Here is a 17,679-nt window from a genome sequence, read left to right on the forward strand (position 1 = left end):
CGTGGCAGTTAAAGTAGAATCATAGAATAATAACAAAGTAGTATGAAAGTTCCCTAAAAATTATTGAATGGGAAGAACCCAGGATCTGTATAACTCAACAAATTGAGGGTTTCCCAGTATATTTTATTACCAAAATATAATCCTTGTTCTGCATAAGGGGGTATACAATTTCTTTTTAATATAATTCCAGTTATTTATTTCTATTGAAGCAATATTAATAGTTTGAAGGTTCAATAACCATGCAAATAGAGTTTGTACCACACTCCACTGAGCTTAAGTGACTTTTCTCTAAATGGACAAATAGGACTTTATCTATTAAGCTCAGAAAGTTACTCAGCCTTTTTAATCCTTCAGGATACTGACTCTGAAAATAAAGAGAAAAATCATTATAATGTTGTTTTACTGGTAAAGATGGAAAATAATTTTGTTGGGAGTGAAATTCTGTAGAAAAAAACCCATTTCATAGCTTTCAAGATTCATTGAAAAACTAAGCACACCTTCTTTCCAAACTCCACAAAATTTCTAAGTCTTTCAGTGTCTTTTGAAGAAATTAAATATGCAGAAAATCATGCACATATTTTTAAAATGTGAGTGGTTAGAATGTGTTTAATCAATGGGAAAATGCATACAAAAATGTTTATATTAAAATGCATTGAAAAATATACCCAATTTTTAATGTAACTTCCTCCTACAAATCCTGATACAATACTATGTCTAGTAAGATCTTGCTCATCTCATTCAGCCATACTGTTGGATGTAATCCCTCTCCCTTCTCAACCCAAACTATGTCATGGAGCTCTATATCCTGTTCCTCTGAAGATAAGGTGTAGGACACCTGATCATGTATGGTTAACAAGTGGCATATAAATAAATAATACTCTAGTTATTTTTTGTATTTCTTCCCTCACACAGAAAGAACATCTCATCCCAAGTGCAGACTGATCTGTTTGTGAACTGGAGCTGCAAAGAAAATTCTGTGAAAAGGAGAGATGTCATGTGATTATCTAGCACCAGTTATTACTTCAAGATGCCTGGTCATCATGCAGAAAAGCTGAAGGATGGATAATGTAATATGCGCAACAGGCTTTCATTTAATTGCATTCCAAATTGCGTAAAGTGAAATTAAAACCTGCATTTCTTTAACTGCCACTTCTCTTCCTTGCTGCATGGAATGTAGTTCATGCTGTGTTAATGTCAGCTTTTTGTCACTAAAAACATGTCTAATTATATCCCAGAATTCAAGCACTGATTTTCCTAAGCTTGTGTCAGTACAGAGCACTTGTATTTTCAACCTTCCATCTTAATGATTTTTAGGGTACCAAGAAATATAAATGAATGTGATTTTAGTAGGTACTTATTTCCTCAGTACCCATAGATTATGTAGCACTAACTATCAATTATTAAAACCAGAAATCTTTAACTCTCTTTGCTTTTTTTAAAAAAAGGAATGGAATGTTCTCAGGGTGTTGTCTGAAATCATATTATAACTTAAATAGGTTTTGAGTGAGAGGGATGGTGAAACTTGCCTTGTTGAGAAATTTCCACCATTGAAGATACTGATAAATCAAATATAATAATACTCAAGGGATGAAATTCAAATATAGGATGCCCACAAAGAGCAGACAGTGATATCTAGAAATATAGTATTGGGGGTAAATTACCCTAACTATTAAATGCAGTAGAAATCTGTTCAGGACAATTTTTCTCACAATACGAATTGATGTGTTTTTGAATAATGAAAGTGGTAAATTGAACAACAGAAGCACAGGAATAAGAATGATCTGCTGCTCAGATGCTCATTTGCAATAAAACACAAATTATGAACTAGGGCTTGATTCAGATATTGTGTCGATGCCCCATATAGACACAGACAAGGACTATGCTCCAGTTTTAAAAGCCTCTGAGAAAGAAACTCATTTTTACAAGGTATTTTTATGCCCATCAGTCTTCCTTTTCCTTTTTGTCCTCTGTCTAATTTGAAGGTTTCTTTATAGCAACATTGGAATTGGAAGAATGATGAAGGAGGTCTGGAAAGACAGAGATTTTGGATGTCAAGTTGCAGCAGCATTTCTGCAGTAAACAATGCAATAAAGTGTGAGTGATAAAGAATGGAATCCTGTTCTTGATGATCCTATTGTAGCTGTGTGTGCTTGTGTACAACAAGCATGATAATGCCAGCTGCCTCCAGAATCTTTACTGAACAGCAAAACAAAGAGGAGAGCAGATAAGCACCAGCTATTCGCAGCAAATTAAAAACAACAACAACAACAACAACAACAACAACAACAACAACAGCACAGAACTATAGGTTTGACCACCAAAATGCAAATGATATGTGGAGCTGTTGATAGAAAATATCATCCCTGGACACATTTTGTAAGAAGGCTTCAAGTGGCCTCTAGAAGGTGCAACATTTTTACCCAGTACTTATTCAAGGTTTACTTGACCGAGGTGTTTCATTTCCATGTATGGACTGTTAGTTTGGAATTTAAAGTTTGCTGAAATACACTGAGCTGCTCTTCTTGTTTTTGTGGTGAAGGAACTTATCCATACACATTCCATGTTGTTTTTGCCTCTTGTATGAAATGTCCTGTTAAAGAAGTGATGCCTGAGGAAACATCTATTCTCCTAGGCATCAGGAGCCCAGGTGGTGCAGTGGTTAAATGCCTGTACTGCAGCCACTCACTCACAAACCGTAAGGTTGTGAGTTCAATACCAGTTAGAGCTCTGGATCAACTCAGTCTGTCATCCTTCCATAGGTCACTAAAATGAGCTACCCAGCTTGTTGGGGGCAATTAGCTTACATTTTGTAAACCACTTGTACATCAGTAAGCAGTATAGAAATGTACTTGCTTTTGCTGTTGCTATTGCTATATCTGTATATGTAGCCAGGATTACACAATTGGCACAATGGACAACCCTATTTAATGAGGTGAATAAGTGTTTAATCCAATTTGTTTATTTGTATTTATAGAATAGAGATACTTTACTGGCATTTGCAAATGTCTTCATTTTGGAATTAGAAATAATTTAATCTTGGAGGTAAAAAACCCCTGAATGCATGGCAAACTAAATCTAAGGGCTTGTCTACATGGACAAAAGGCCTTGAATTCTCCCAGGACTTGCTCCTTCTTGTTCATATGATGCAGGACCAAACCCCTGAATTAGAAGTGGACTGTCTTCCTCTTCATAACCTGCAGTTAAATAACCCACCTTTTGCTAACTGTTTACAGCTCTTTTTGCAGAGATGATAGTAGCTGCCTTCATTTGTGGTTCCTGCAAGCTGTTCAGCACTGCCACTGTAGGAGTGAGTTGCTCTGAGGTCAGAACAAGGAGCCCAGTATCAATAACATGGCTTGGTGCCTTCGTCTGACCTCAGCAGCATCATTGGGTGATAAACGGGGACTGTGTGGGAAAGCAGACACCCATCATTTGCTGTGAGAGTTGAAAACCCGGAACAAATGTTAGCAGGTCAGAATTCAGGAGGAATTTGGGGGCAGAATATTCTGGGGGCACCCTGGAGTATTTGGGCAAGTGAAGATGGGGCATAAGACATTTGTCTAGCACTAGCCTTATTCAAACATTCTTACCCTCCACACAATAAAGGGAAATGCAGTACTTTCTATCAGCTTCCACAAATTGGAATACAAATAACTGCGACATGAAAGGTGTTATGCTCATAGGTTCCCCATGAGAAATCTACACAAGCAATCTGGAGCCAGGAAACTTGCTCTATTGCTCAACCCACAACTTGTGAAAGGTGTTAATGGTGGAGACATGTACTTATTTATGCTTTCCACTGTTAATTTTCATACAGTTTTAATCATCCGAAAGAAATTAATGACTGAACAGAGTTCATGAAATGGATGATGGTGTATGCATATCTACATATAATCTGACTGTTATTTACACACTTCTTCACCTTTTGGAAATGAAAAGAATCAATTGTCAACATGGTGAATTACTGAGATCCATTCACATTACAAAATTGTAGTGTTATAATTTCACTTTAACTGCTAGGGAATCATCCTGTAGAATTCTGGGAGTTGCAATTTGGGCATTTAGAATTCTTAGACAGAGTGCCAATATCTCCAAAAATTACAAACAACAGGATTTCATAGGATGTAGCCATGGCAGCTGAACTGGAATCATACTGCTATAATTGTGTAGTTTAAAATGGCTCCTGGAGAGCTTCCAAAATAATGCAGCTTGATACTACTTTAACATGCTTCAGTGCTATGGAATTCTGGAAATGGTAGATTGTTTTGGTACCAGAGCTTTACTATGATTATGCAAATTGACTGCACAGGCCTATGCATGTCTACTTAGAAGTAATTCCCACTGAATTCATCCCAAAGCTTGGCCATGACCAGACATTTCAGTTCATTGAGCAACAAGGGTTGGTGGATGACAGATTAAGACGTTATCCTTCTTGGGCCAACTCTGCCTAGTTGCTGTAATCAATAGAACTGTGGACTTTTTGCTGCCAATGTGGGTGTTCGTCATCCTTCTTGCGATGCTTCCCTGCTATGGCAAAAGGACAAAGAAGTTTCTGATTATTGAGAGCCACTAATAAAAAAAGAACCTGTGAAGTCTATGGCATTGTTATTGGACTCTATTATTAGGGAAAAATTTTTATGGCAGTCAGTTGTGCTAATGTAAACTAGTGGCCCTTTTTATTTGCAGTAGTGACAGCATCATTAAATCAGATGATGAAGCTTCTCTCCAGCAAGAAAAAATATCTGAATGTGAAATCTCTGTCAACTTTCTCTCTTTGCTTCTTATGGTCTCATCTAGGTGCCACATTGCTTTCAAGTTTCCAAAGAAGTATTTTTTTATTATTATTAAAACCTTTTATTTTTAAATATGCCATTTGCTTCAAGGATCTTTAGAAGTCTCTGCCTATACAATGGGTTAGGGACTGCAGCACTATCAGAAATCAAAACTGGTTGAAAAGCAGTATTTTATGCCCAGGATGGTTTGTGGCATGTTCCATAAACTGAAGCACTTGGACCGGGCTCTGCAGGCCAATGGTTATTCCAGCTCAGACATCAGAAGGGCTACCAGGCCCAGGAATACACAGAGAAGTGAAGACAAGCAGCCACCCAAAGGGAAGGTATTTTTACCATACATCAAAGGAGTCACAGACAGAATAGGCAAAGTGGTGAGGAAGCACAACCTTCAAATAGTTTACAAACCGACAAAGAAATTCCAGCAAATGCTTCACTCAGCCAAGGACCAGAGAGACCCTCTCACAGCCGCCGGAGTTTACCGCATACTATGCATACCAAGACTACATAGAGACCACCAAACGCAGTGTGCAAACAAGAATCAAGGAACATGAGAGACACTGCAGACTGGGCCAGCCAGAAAAATCAGCAGTAGCAGAACATGCCACAAACCATCCTGGGAATAAAATACTGTTTGAAAACACCAAAGATCTGCACCATGCCAACCACTACCATGTCAGGATGCACAGGGAAGCCATTGAAATCCACAAACACCTGGACAATTTCATCAGAAAAGAGGAAACCCTTAAAGTGAAAAAAAAATTGGCTACCAGTCCTGAGGAATAGCAAAATAAAGACTCAGCAAATGCAAATGGGGAACCATTCAGAGTCAGAGGCTTTCCCAGCAGATAATGATCACCAATTAGCAGACATTAATCCTCTTTTGCATTAGCCTCCCAGCCTGAGGCCAGCCATCAACACAGAACAATACACAGGCAAATCACTCCTGCATTCCCAGGCTCACACAGTATATATACACCAACTTTTTCCAGGCAAAGCATTCTCTGAAGATGCCAGCCACAGATGCTGGTAAAACATCAGAAAGAAACTCTGCTAGAACATGGCCACATAGCCCGAAAAACCCACAAAAAACTATGAATGCCGGCCATGAAAGCCTTTGACTTTACTTCCACAATGGTCTTCTGGAAGTCTCAGTAAATGATGTCATCAGCATCTGCATACAAGAACAGAGCTAGCTACTTCTGGGATCCCCTCTGGTCTCAACCAGGGATAGAATGGCCATTATGGGAGACTATCTCAGCAGTATGGTGAATCCTGGGACTATATTGGTTGAAGGGGGAAGAGGAAATATGCATTAGCCAAAACAAACAATAACATAAGTAAGTAAGTATAAAGTGGAATTAGCCTTGTGTATGCCACTGACAGGATGCTTGCCAATATTTGGTACTTCTGAGGTTCTAAGTGCACAGATTGAACAACATTATGAAGGGAATAAACAAGAAACTTCATAACCTATCCTATGTGGACCCAATGGACTGAAGAAAAGTTTTGTTACAATGACAATAGCAGTGATTCATGGATTGTGTAATCTGTCTTTGTTGCTGACTGCTGGAACTTGGAGAGCCCTTCAGATATAAGAAAGAAATATTCAGAAACGTTAATAGTGTAAAACTTTCCCAGCTGACCTTGATTTTTACTCATTAAATCAGTAACATAATGCAAAGAACTGGAGTAGCATATCTATTCAAAAAAATGATGAATGCAGTTGCTTGTTACAATATTTCAAGTATAAAGACCATTAAGATACATTTTTGTGTTCGGGATATCTAAGATTCAATATGCATTCACTTGAATGGCCGAATGTACACTGAAATATTTTATTTCCTTGTACTATGAGAGTTCTCTGAATAATAATTACCTCATATTAAGCAAAATAAGGGTGTTGTTTCTCTGATAAAAATGGACATTCATTTACCTTTTCTAACTACTTTATGATGCATTGATAAAAGGGCATAATAGAATGAGTAGCAAGGCTCATTCTAGGAATGAATATTGAAAGATGTTTTTCCCTAGTATTGGGAGGAAGGAAGAAAGAGATCCAGAACATTTCCCCACCTCCAATTATCACTTACATGGGTGTTTCACTTTTCATACTACTCAGTATATGTATCTCTGTGGGTGTTGTCTGTATAAATGTGATTCAGGTGACCATAACATATGGAGGAGAATATTTGCATTTGTTTGTTGAAACTGCATTGTGTACTTTTCCATGGCATTGCAGAGGTGCCCGTGCTTCCTGGGATCAGTCAACTGTGCTCTGATTTGAGTGACCTAGGTGAGGATGGTTCTTTTTGGGTGAAGTATTTGTAATTGTGAGTTGTTCTGAGGGTATGGATGTTTCATGGCTGGGTTAGGGCCATATGCTTTATCCAGTAGGATCTGGTGTTTGGATGGCAGAAGCCACTTGGCAGATTGTGGCTGACTCTTCCAGGTGCATCAAACACTCATTGACTTGCATGGTGTTCCAATTTTTTTTATCCTATGTCCCGTGAACACCTGGTACATGGTATGGGGTATGGCTTTGATATGACAGAGTTTGGATACTTTATAAGGGGGAATAAGCTATTATTTTTACCTGTGCCTTTTGGCCCCTTGGTGTTTGGGTGGTGGTGCTTTCCTTTTTAATGTAGAGATAGAAGCTTCCAATTCTGCATTTTTAAAAGGAAAAGGCCATGTTAAAGCAGACAGCTTTCCAATTTTAATGGCCTTATCTTTTTTTATTTTAATTATTTCCTTTGGGAAATACTGGAAAACACCTTGTCATTTGGTGTGGTTTATTCAGTTTCAAATATAATTTCTCTGACTACATTTAATTTCACATTCAAGAGGATATACGTAGCTAGCAGCAATTCTGAGACTACTGGAGGAATAATATTTCTCTCTAGCCTACTTTCTAGTTAAGGCCAGCATCTTCCCATGGGGTGAATATGGCCTCTTCTAAGTCACATTTCAATTTCAACATTGTATTGGAGGGTCAGAGTTTACTCTGGGCATTTATGCATTCAGTTGATATGCTAGGTATTTCTTTCCTACAAAAATTGTGTCTACTCACTGCAGTCTTATTTCTTGTCTCTCCCCACAAGCCCTGGATTCATTTTGTTAAATGATAAGTAAAAATTAGCCATTTACTTTTAGAAATGCTTGTACCTTCAGTACCATTGACACCTTGTATTCAGTAGAATTATCTGCAAAAGCAGATGTGTGATTGCCAAGCCAGTAAGATTTTTGTTATTCCTCTATAACAAGTGTACATCATTGTTGCACAGTGAATGCTTGATAATGGATTGTTCCATTGTTCCATATTTCCAGGCTACTGTTCATCATTTGAAAGCAGTGACCTAAAGCCATTCTGAGTTATTGCTAACTGTTGACTTCATTGCACAACTTTTGTGCACATGTTTTTTTCTTACATACTTGTAAAATATATTTAATTTTTTTAACATTTATTTTAAACAGTGTATGGGATATTTCTGTCACAATTAAAGATAATGCTATCCTAGCTTTCTATCATCTTATGAAAGCATCACAAGAGTAAGATATAGCCATTTAATGATGCTGATGCTATCAGGTTTTCACACCTGCTGGGATGTGTATCTAACTCTGGATAATGTAAAAATATTAGTCAAAATCCACTGTAACAAGGGCAGGATGAAAGTCCAGATAGTATAGTAATGCAGAATTGAAGAAGAAGATATTTAACCAGAATTATAGCATTGATCTATTCTAGTATCTGATATGCATAGGAATAGCATGGAAACCAATGCTTTGTGCCACCCAAACTCTATTGCTGCTATTGCTTTGTTGCTGGTTTCTCTTGTGGAGAGAGAAAATACACAACCACTTGTGCAACCCGGAGTTGCAACAGTGCATGCCCATTACTTGATCCATGTGAATAATATCATTTGCTATACACTGATGGCAGAATTATCATGGAATGACAGAAACAGTTTAGTGGACGATTTTGAATTCAGGTCAGGATGCGACTAATAGAAAAGGCTGGAAACATACCTAATTCAATATCATTTCAGCTTGAATCCAGATGCCCCCACCAATGGAAAGGTGCAGTTATTTATTTATTTATTTATTTATTTATTTATTTATTTCCTGCTCTTTTCCCAGGACTGGGACTCAGAGTGGCTTCACAGCATTAAAAAACAAACAAACAAACAAGCAAGCAAGCAAACAAAAAGTACAATTAAAAACATTTAAAAAATAGATAAATGACATACATTAAAAAGAATGATCAAACTAGGCCAACATTCCAGCCTGTCCTTATAGTAATTCCTTAAATGCCTGTTTGAACAGGTAGGTCTTCACCTGCCAGCAGAAAGCCATCAAGGAGGGAGCCGTTCTTATCTCCCTGGGCAGGGAGTTCCAGAGTCTAGGGGCAGCCACTGAGAAGGCCCTCTCTCGTGTCCCCACCAACCGTGTTTGTGAAGGTGTTGGGATGGAGAGAAGGGCTTCTCCAGAGGATCTCAGAGTCCGGGCAGGTTCATACCAGGAGAAACAGTCTGCCGAATAGTGTGGATCTGAGCCATATAGGGCTTTGTAGGTTATAACCAGTACCTTGAATTGTGCCCGGAAACAAACTGGCAACCAATGAATCTGTTTCAACAGGGGAGTTGTATGGTCTCTGTAATCTGCCCCTGTTAACAGCCTGGCAGCAGCTCTTTGAACCAGTTGAATTTTCCAAACACTTTTCAAAGATAGTCCTATGTAGAGCCCATTACAGTAGTCCAAACGGGATGTAACCAAGGCATGTAGCACCGTGGCCAGATCTGGCTTCTCAAGGAACGGGTGCAGTTGGCGCACAAGTTTTAAATGTGCGAAAGCACTCCTGGTCACAGCAGAGACCTGGGCCTCCAAGTTCTAAGCTGAGTCCAAGATTACTCCCAAACTGTGAACCTGTGTCTTCAGGGGGAGTGTGACCCCATCTAACACAGGCTGGATCCCTATTCCCTGATCTGCCTTCCAACTGACCAGGAGCACCTCTGTCTTGTCTGGATTAAGTTTCAACTTGTTTGCCCTCATCCAGTCCATTACTGAAGACAGGCACTGGCATAGAACCAGGACAGCCTCCTTGGATTGAGGTGGGAAGGAGTAGTAGAGTTGAGTGTCATCTGCATATTGATGACACCGCACCCCAAAACTCCGGACAACCTCTCCCAGTGGTTTCATGTATATGTTAAACAGCATAGGGGACAACACAGAACCTTGAGGGACCCCACAGGTCAATGGCCAGGGGGTCGAACAGGAGTCCCCCAGTAACACCTTCTGAGTTCGCCCCTCCAGGAAAGAACGGAGCCACTGTAGAACAGTACCTCCAAGCCCCATCCCAGAGAGGCGGTCTAGAAGGATAACATAATCGATGGTATCAAAAGCCGCTAGAGAGGTCCAGGAGAACCAACAGGGACACACTCCCCTTGTCCAGTTCCCTGCGTAGGTCATCCACAAGGCGATCAAGGCTGTCTCTGTTCCATAGCCAGGTCTGAAACCAGACTGAAATGGATCTAGATAATCCGTTTCATCCAGAAACCCCTGGAGTTGGGAAGCTACCACACGTTCCAGAACCTTGCCCAGAAATGGTAGGTTAGACACTGGCCGATAGTTATTCATTATTGTGGGATCCAATTATGACTTTTTTAACAGAGGCCTCACAACAGCCTCCTTTAGGCAGGATGGAATTCTGCCTTGTTGTAGGGAGGCACTGATTACCTCCTTTACCCACTCAGCCAGTCCCCCTCTGGCCTGTTTAATAAGCCAAGAAGGACAAGGGTCCAAGACACATGTAGTGGCTCTTACCTTTCCAAGGATTCTGTCCACATCATCAGGCTGCACAAGTTAAAAAGTATCCATTAACACTGGACCGGCAGGAGCCAAGGTTACATCCACTGACACTGTATTAACTGTAGCATCCAATTCGGACCGTATCTAAGTGATTTTATCTGCAAAATGCTGAGCAAATTCTTCACAGCGAGCCTTTGAGTGGTCTGCATTTACTACTTGAGGGTGAGTGTGTACAAGACCCTTGACCATTCAGAACAGCTCTGCTGGCCGGCTCCTTGCAGATGCAATGCTGGTAGCAAAAAATAATTTCTTTGCTGCCTGCATTGCCATAGAGTAGGCTTTCAAATAGGCTCTAGCCTGTATTCGATCAGATTCACTCCGAGTCTTCTGCCAACGTCGCTCTAGTCTCCTTCTCATTCGCTTCATCAACATCAAATCCCTAGAGAACCAGGGGGCTGGTTTGGGTCCACTCCGTGAGAGGGGACACTCAGGAGCAATTGTGTCCACCGCTCTGGCCATTTCTCCATTCCAAAGGCTGGCTAAGGCTTCAACAGAATCACCTGCCAAGGTGACAGGAAACTCTCCAAGAGCCCTCAGGAATCCATCTGGATCCATCAGCCTCCTGGGGCAGACCATCCTAATCGGTCCCCCACCCCTGCAGAGGTTCTGAGTCCCAGTAAGTCTAAACCTGACCAGATAATGATCTGTCCATGATAATGGAACTGTGGAGAGTTCCACCACACCAAGATCATCATCATCCCACCCAGCACAAAAAACAAGGTCCAGAGTGTGCCCAGCAGCATGAGTAGGGTCAGATACTACTTGGGATAGACCCATGGTTGTCGTGGACTCCATGAAGTCCTGAGCCATTCCTGAAAGGGAAGTCCCAGCATGGATGTTGAAGTCCCCTAGCACTAATAGTAGTGGAGATTCCAATACCAACCCCGAGACCACCCCAGTCAGCTCAGGAAGGGAGACTGTTGTGCAGTGGGGTGGGCAGTACACCAACAGAATCCCTATTCTGTCTTGGCTACCCAATTTTAAATAAACACATTCAAAACCCGTAGATTGTGTGAGGGGGCATCTAGTCAAGTATTAAGAACTTACTGGCAGCACCAGCTGTGCTACACATGGTTAGCTAAGTGGTATTAACTACTTAGTTAGTGACATCATCAATACTACTAATTACCTTGCACTGATTTGCAATTTTTTTTAAAAAAAATTACAAGGAAATCAGTGCAGGATAGATCAGTAGAGTGGCCAGGTTTTTCAAATAACAAGAAGGGACAGCCAAATCCATGAAATGTAGGGTTGGCTATTGTGTTCTTCCTAAATATCAAATGAAAAAAATAGATTCCAGTTAACCTAGCTATGTATTTCTCTGAAAAATGAACATATCATCCACTTTTTAAAATTACATGATACACACATTTTGTCTTTATTTTGTGTTTATACACCCAAAATATCAGATTTCATTGGATCTCATTCCTATATAAAAGGAAAAATTTTCCAATTCTCAGAAAAAGGACAGCCCTTATCAGGAGAGACACCTGCCAGGTTTTCTGGCCCTCAGACCAGGAATATCCCTTTTTATAAAGGAGTTCCTTATAATAAGGTTCATCTGGCAACCTTAGGTAGGCATGCAAACATTTTCCTCACACTGGCCTTTGGGGCAGATAAAATTTCCTGTCTCATCTCAAAGTTATCAACTGACGTCTGTGCTTACCCAGAGGATGTTTGGCTGATAGCAAGCTAAAAATAGCATATGGTAATGTTTTTGTTCAAAGTACATTTTTGTACTGAAAGAAAAGAAAAGAATTAAGCTAGTCTTCTTATCCAAGAGTGAAACTTTTCACAGTGTGTTACTTTTTTTTTAGGAAGTGTTTGGGGGACACCCTTTCTCATAGAAGTTGTGGAAATTACTGGATAGGTTTTACATCTTTAGCTGTTGATGATGTAACAGTAAAACTATTTGATTCAAAACCTGGTGAGACTGGTCTACCAGTAATCTCTGCCCTATTTTACTTTGTAACATAGGCTAGTGAATATCTCTCTTTATTTATTACTTTATATATATAAAAAATTACTTCACAATTTTCACTTCCCAAAACTTTTCACTTCACAAGTTTTGGTCAGTATAGCAAATAAAAGGATTGTTTATAAAAATAACCCCAAAAAACAAAAAACAAAAAAACTTAGCTCTTCAGTTAATCCATAGCATTTTCCCCAATCTCTGATGTATACCCTTACAGTACTTTAAGGGATCTTTAATGTCAATTTTTCCCTGCAACTGCTTTTGAAGTATTTGTTTTCGTTTCTATTGGCAAGCCTTTTGATGGAAGCTGGAGTATTTATTTCTTTAGAGTCCCACAAAGATAAAGTTTGTCTTTTGTTGTCTGTGTGTGTGTAGTGAAAAAGGTGAAAGTTTAATGCAAAGCATCATCAATAAAGCAAGGATAACCTCGATCTTATATCTTTGAAAACAGAACGGGTGGGGGGGAGAGGGGAGATAGCATCAAAATAAATATGATGAGGCAAAAATGTGCACTTATTTCAATATAGCTATTGATCTTTAATTTTCTAGAATGTAATGGAGATGTAATGTTTTGAGAGTTACATATATTCATCTATTGATCTAGTTAAACCAAGTATAGTCTAAAATATGTCATATGTAGGAATGGTTAAATCACAGTTAATGCTTATTGCGTTAATTGTAAATCAGTATATACTCTTCTAAGATATTAAAATGTTCTTGTTCAGGTAGACACCCCCTCCCTTGGGTAAAACATGTGAGTCTGAAAAATTCTTATTTCAAGTGATTGTTAATAATACAAAATTCATTTATATAATTTTATTTGTCTTTTCTTTATCAAATGTACACAAACTTCATGATCTTTCAAAGCCTGCTCCCTAAAATATCTTTCTGAGTACTCAGAGGAGCTATTTACAGTTGGCCCTAGGTTAGGGGCATAGGATCCCCGTGAAAGTGGAAAAACCACAAATAAGAAAACACTGAGAGAATACCTTTCAAGGAATCGCTAGGTTCCCCAGTACAACTCTGTGGTCAACATCTGCCAAAAACTGAACATAGAATGATGCTGGAGGATCTACAAGTGGTTATAGAAGTGTTTTCTCTAGTAATCTTCAAGCCCTCCAGTACAACTCTATGGTTAATTTCCAGCATAGATGCACTGGAGGACCTAGAAATTCCTAGAGAAAACATATTGATCTAATCCACAAATAATCAAATCTGCAAAAGTCAAAGTTGCAAATGTGAAGTGCCAACTGTATATGACTGGGTGACCCTCATTATTTTGAAGACCCTTTATAGTCCTTGTAGTTATTCTCCAAAACTAATACAAGTTTTAGCTATTGTTTAATATCGCTTGTTCTCCAGAACTATCACAGTATTTCAAGACAGGAAATATGAAAAAAAGACAAATCCTACTGAGCACTGTGTTCACCTTTTCAGAAATGCATGTAAAGTAAAAGCCCACAGTTCTTACTCCATATATTTCTACAGTATCTTTTTATTAATTGCGTCCCACTTTTTATCTCATGAGTTCAAGAAGGTGGACTTCTTTCCCCCTTGATTCCTAGAAAGATCTTGCTAAGAAAAATTGACTGGACCACAGCCATGCTGCCTGTTTCTTGGCAAAGTGCAGATTTGAACAATAATCTCCCAGTTCTCAGTCCAGCACTCTAATGACTACATGACACTGGTTTTCCATATCAAAAAAGAAATCATCAAACCTATTTATATGCTTTCTATGGTATACACAGGTAGCCTTTCACAGTGCAATCTTAGATGTATCTATAGGATAGAATCACTCTGAATGCAAAAGAGCTTGCTCCTAGCTAAGTGTATCTAAGATTGCAGACTATACGTGTAAATTCTGTCGGTTTCCATGGGGACATATGAGGAAACTGCACTATTGCAGCCATTCAATTTCTTCCTTTGGAACCCAAATCATGTTTTAACATGTTTACTAGTTTGTAACTATTTGGAAGTTTTAACAGGAGTACTGCAAATTGGCTTACTATTTCAGTACATACCAAAGTGTCTTTTTGTTACAGAGTCATTGAGCCCAATATTAACCTCCATCAGTAATTGTAATTCATATCCTGACACATTAAGAGCGACATATGAACCAGTCTATGAAATGTTTGTGCTTAAGTAGCTCTTAGTATTCTTGTTCACTAGGTAAAGAATCACAGCTTGAACCCTATTCCAATGCTAGCTTCTCTGTCTTAATTAAGATTGTAAAATGCCAAGCATCTGTGCCACAGTTATTAACCCAGCATTCTAGGAGGTAAGAAACTTTCTATGAACTCAGTAGAGTGTGCATTTCCACTGCTGAAGTACTGTACAGGTTGATTATCCCTTATCTGGAATTCCAAAATCTAAAATTATCCACAAGTGTGTGTGTGTGTGTGTGTGTGTGTGTGTGATAGTGACCCTCCCCCCTGCCCTTTGCTTTCTGGTGTTTCAGTGAACACAGACTTTGTTTTATGCCCAAAGCTTCAGGATTTGTGCATTAGGTATATATGAAACATAAATGAATGCCATGTTTAGAATTGGGTCCCATCTCCAATATATATCACTATGTATATGTAAATGTTCCAAAAAATCTAATAAATAAATAAATAAATAAATAAATAATCCCAAACACTTCTGGTCCTAGCAATTTCAATTATGGGAGACTTTACTTTTACTACAATTGAAGCTTAATTCAGTCTTTCATTGTTCCTTTTAATTGTTTTGTGCAATTAAAGAAGAGTACTTCCTCTTGCAAATACACATCTATTATAGAACTGTAGAGTAATATTTCCATATAGTTAAAACACATCCCAAATCTTGTCCAAAATGCCCTGCCAATTCAGGAATCCACACTCAAAGCATCCCTCCTTTAGGGTTTCACCTGCTGCGGCACCCATTCCCCGCACCTGCCAAAAAATGCCCCTGAATGAGATAACTATCTCTCTCTCTTACAGATGGAGCACTTCAGATGATTGGCATCATAGGCTACAGTCAAACCAGACCCCAGACCAGTAGACCCGTGATGTCTTGGAAGAAGGAGGTACTGAAAGCACTTGGCTTATCATAGTTCTGAATACCAAGAAAGTTATGGCAGTGCAGTGAAGAAATTTGTTGAGTTATGTGAGCATGAAATGCTAAGGGACATCTGGCTAGTGCCAGTTGTACCTTTATTATTATTATTATTATTATTATTATTAAACTTTATTTCTAGAGCGCTGTAATTATACACATTGCAAATTTCTCTATGACAAGGGATTGTCTACACAAACCATTAGAACTATATTGCTGTCTATTGCCTTTTAGTTGAAGGCAAGGCTTTGGCAGGTAATACAGGACATTTTCGGTTCCAGAAAGTTTTGGAAGGTTGATCTAGAGAAAAAGGCAAGGTGACCGATGCAAGTAAACCTTTATCCTTTGAAATTCTCATTGAGCAGAGTATGGTAGAGGATTTATACATCATCATATGAAGCACTGTTGTTTCATGCAGAAAGAAATATATTAAACCATAGGTCATTTCCTCTTACACCTTCCTTATTTATTCCCACACACACTCATTGGTGAGTTCTAGTTTGCCATATACCACTGATCCTTATCATTCTTCAGGGTCTTTCCCCTGAAATTTTGTATTCTTTCTTTGCAAGAATAAATTTACAATAATCTTGATCAGATTTGTTGGAATCTTAGAAAGCATGTTCTTCCCAAATGCTGTGAGTTGCAATCCATTTATTGCTAGAAGTAATTTTCCATAGAATGACAGAGTATAGTCCAAGTAATTAATGCTTTTGTCTCGTTTATAGTATCTCTGACATCCATGGACAGTCCAAGTTGACAGTAAACACAAAATAATGTCACTTTATATATTTCACTGCTTGTATTCCCCTTAGAGGAATTCATATTCTCCAACCCCCTACATCAGAATGGAGAATACCTGGTCAACATGGAATTCTACATTTTCCCTGACAGCTTGTGCATTTTACTTTAAATGAAATAACAGTGTACAGATCTGGGTCTTTATATGCATTCTCCATATAACACACATTAATGGCAATATACTTCGATTACAGCAATCACTTTATCACATAGCATAGTGAGGAACACTTCAGCAACCATGATACAACTAATGAACAGCTGATCTCTGCTTAGTAAAATTCATAAAATCTCTCTCTCTCTCCTGTCTTTGCGTATCTAAGTCTATCACAAAGTGGTAGACCATGACATGTTCTTCTGAGGCTGCTGCCACACTGTGGAATCAACTTTAACTGCCCTGGCTCCATCCTATGGAATCCTGGGATTTGTAGTTTGTTGTGGCACCAGAGGTCTCTGACAAAGGCTAACTATCCCAATGAACCACAAATCTTAGAATGTCATAGCATTACACCGTGGCAAGTAAAGGGGTGTCAAATTTAATTAATTCTGTAGTGTAAACACAGTCTTAGATATAAACGTGTCATAATAAAATTTAGTGACACATTGTCAATAAGTTTATTCTGTTGTATATATAGGAAGAATGGCTCACTTTCATTTTTAAAACCATTCATTACTTTTTGGTTAAGTGCACCATTATGAGTCCATTCTGTGTTTCATTTTAGTCAGAATACACTGGCTTTACTTGAAACTGCTTTTGAAAAAAGTATATTAGAAATATGAGTAAGTTATATATGGGTGTGGTGAACATAACCCATAGGAATAGAAATGGAGAAACATGGAATATACATTGAGGCACAAGCATGTCAATTGTCTATTGAATAAAAGTGTAACAAGATGCTAGCTATCATTTGTTATGTGAAAAACCTATTTCAGTCAGATAGAAATGTCTAGCCAACTAGCATGAATTTTTGACCTGTAGCTTTGATAGAAAGAAACAATGAAATGAAAGCAGACACTTTAGAAACCAGACTTAGCTCCAGTTACATTAGCTTAGACAATGGGAAAATTTTCCTTCACTGAAAATGTTGTCTGTGGCTCAAGAAAAACTCATTGAGGCAGCCTGCCATCTAGCTTTTTCACAGCAAAATAGACTTTCAGACTGCAGATGAGAGA

At 38.7% G+C, this 17,679-nt stretch overlaps 1 pseudogene; it reads right to left on the reverse strand.

Annotated features, from left to right (window-relative positions):
* Positions 1-214: 214 nt before the first annotated feature.
* On the reverse strand, positions 215-11,477 carry LOC149312124 (uncharacterized; annotated as a pseudogene).
* Positions 11,478-17,679: the final 6,202 nt, after the last annotated feature.

The sequence above is a fragment of the Sceloporus occidentalis genome, unplaced genomic scaffold (assembly GCF_023333645.1).
Source record: "Sceloporus occidentalis isolate IW3139 unplaced genomic scaffold, rSceOcc1.0.p SCAF_5, whole genome shotgun sequence".
Classification (NCBI taxonomy): domain Eukaryota; kingdom Metazoa; phylum Chordata; class Lepidosauria; order Squamata; family Phrynosomatidae; genus Sceloporus; species Sceloporus occidentalis.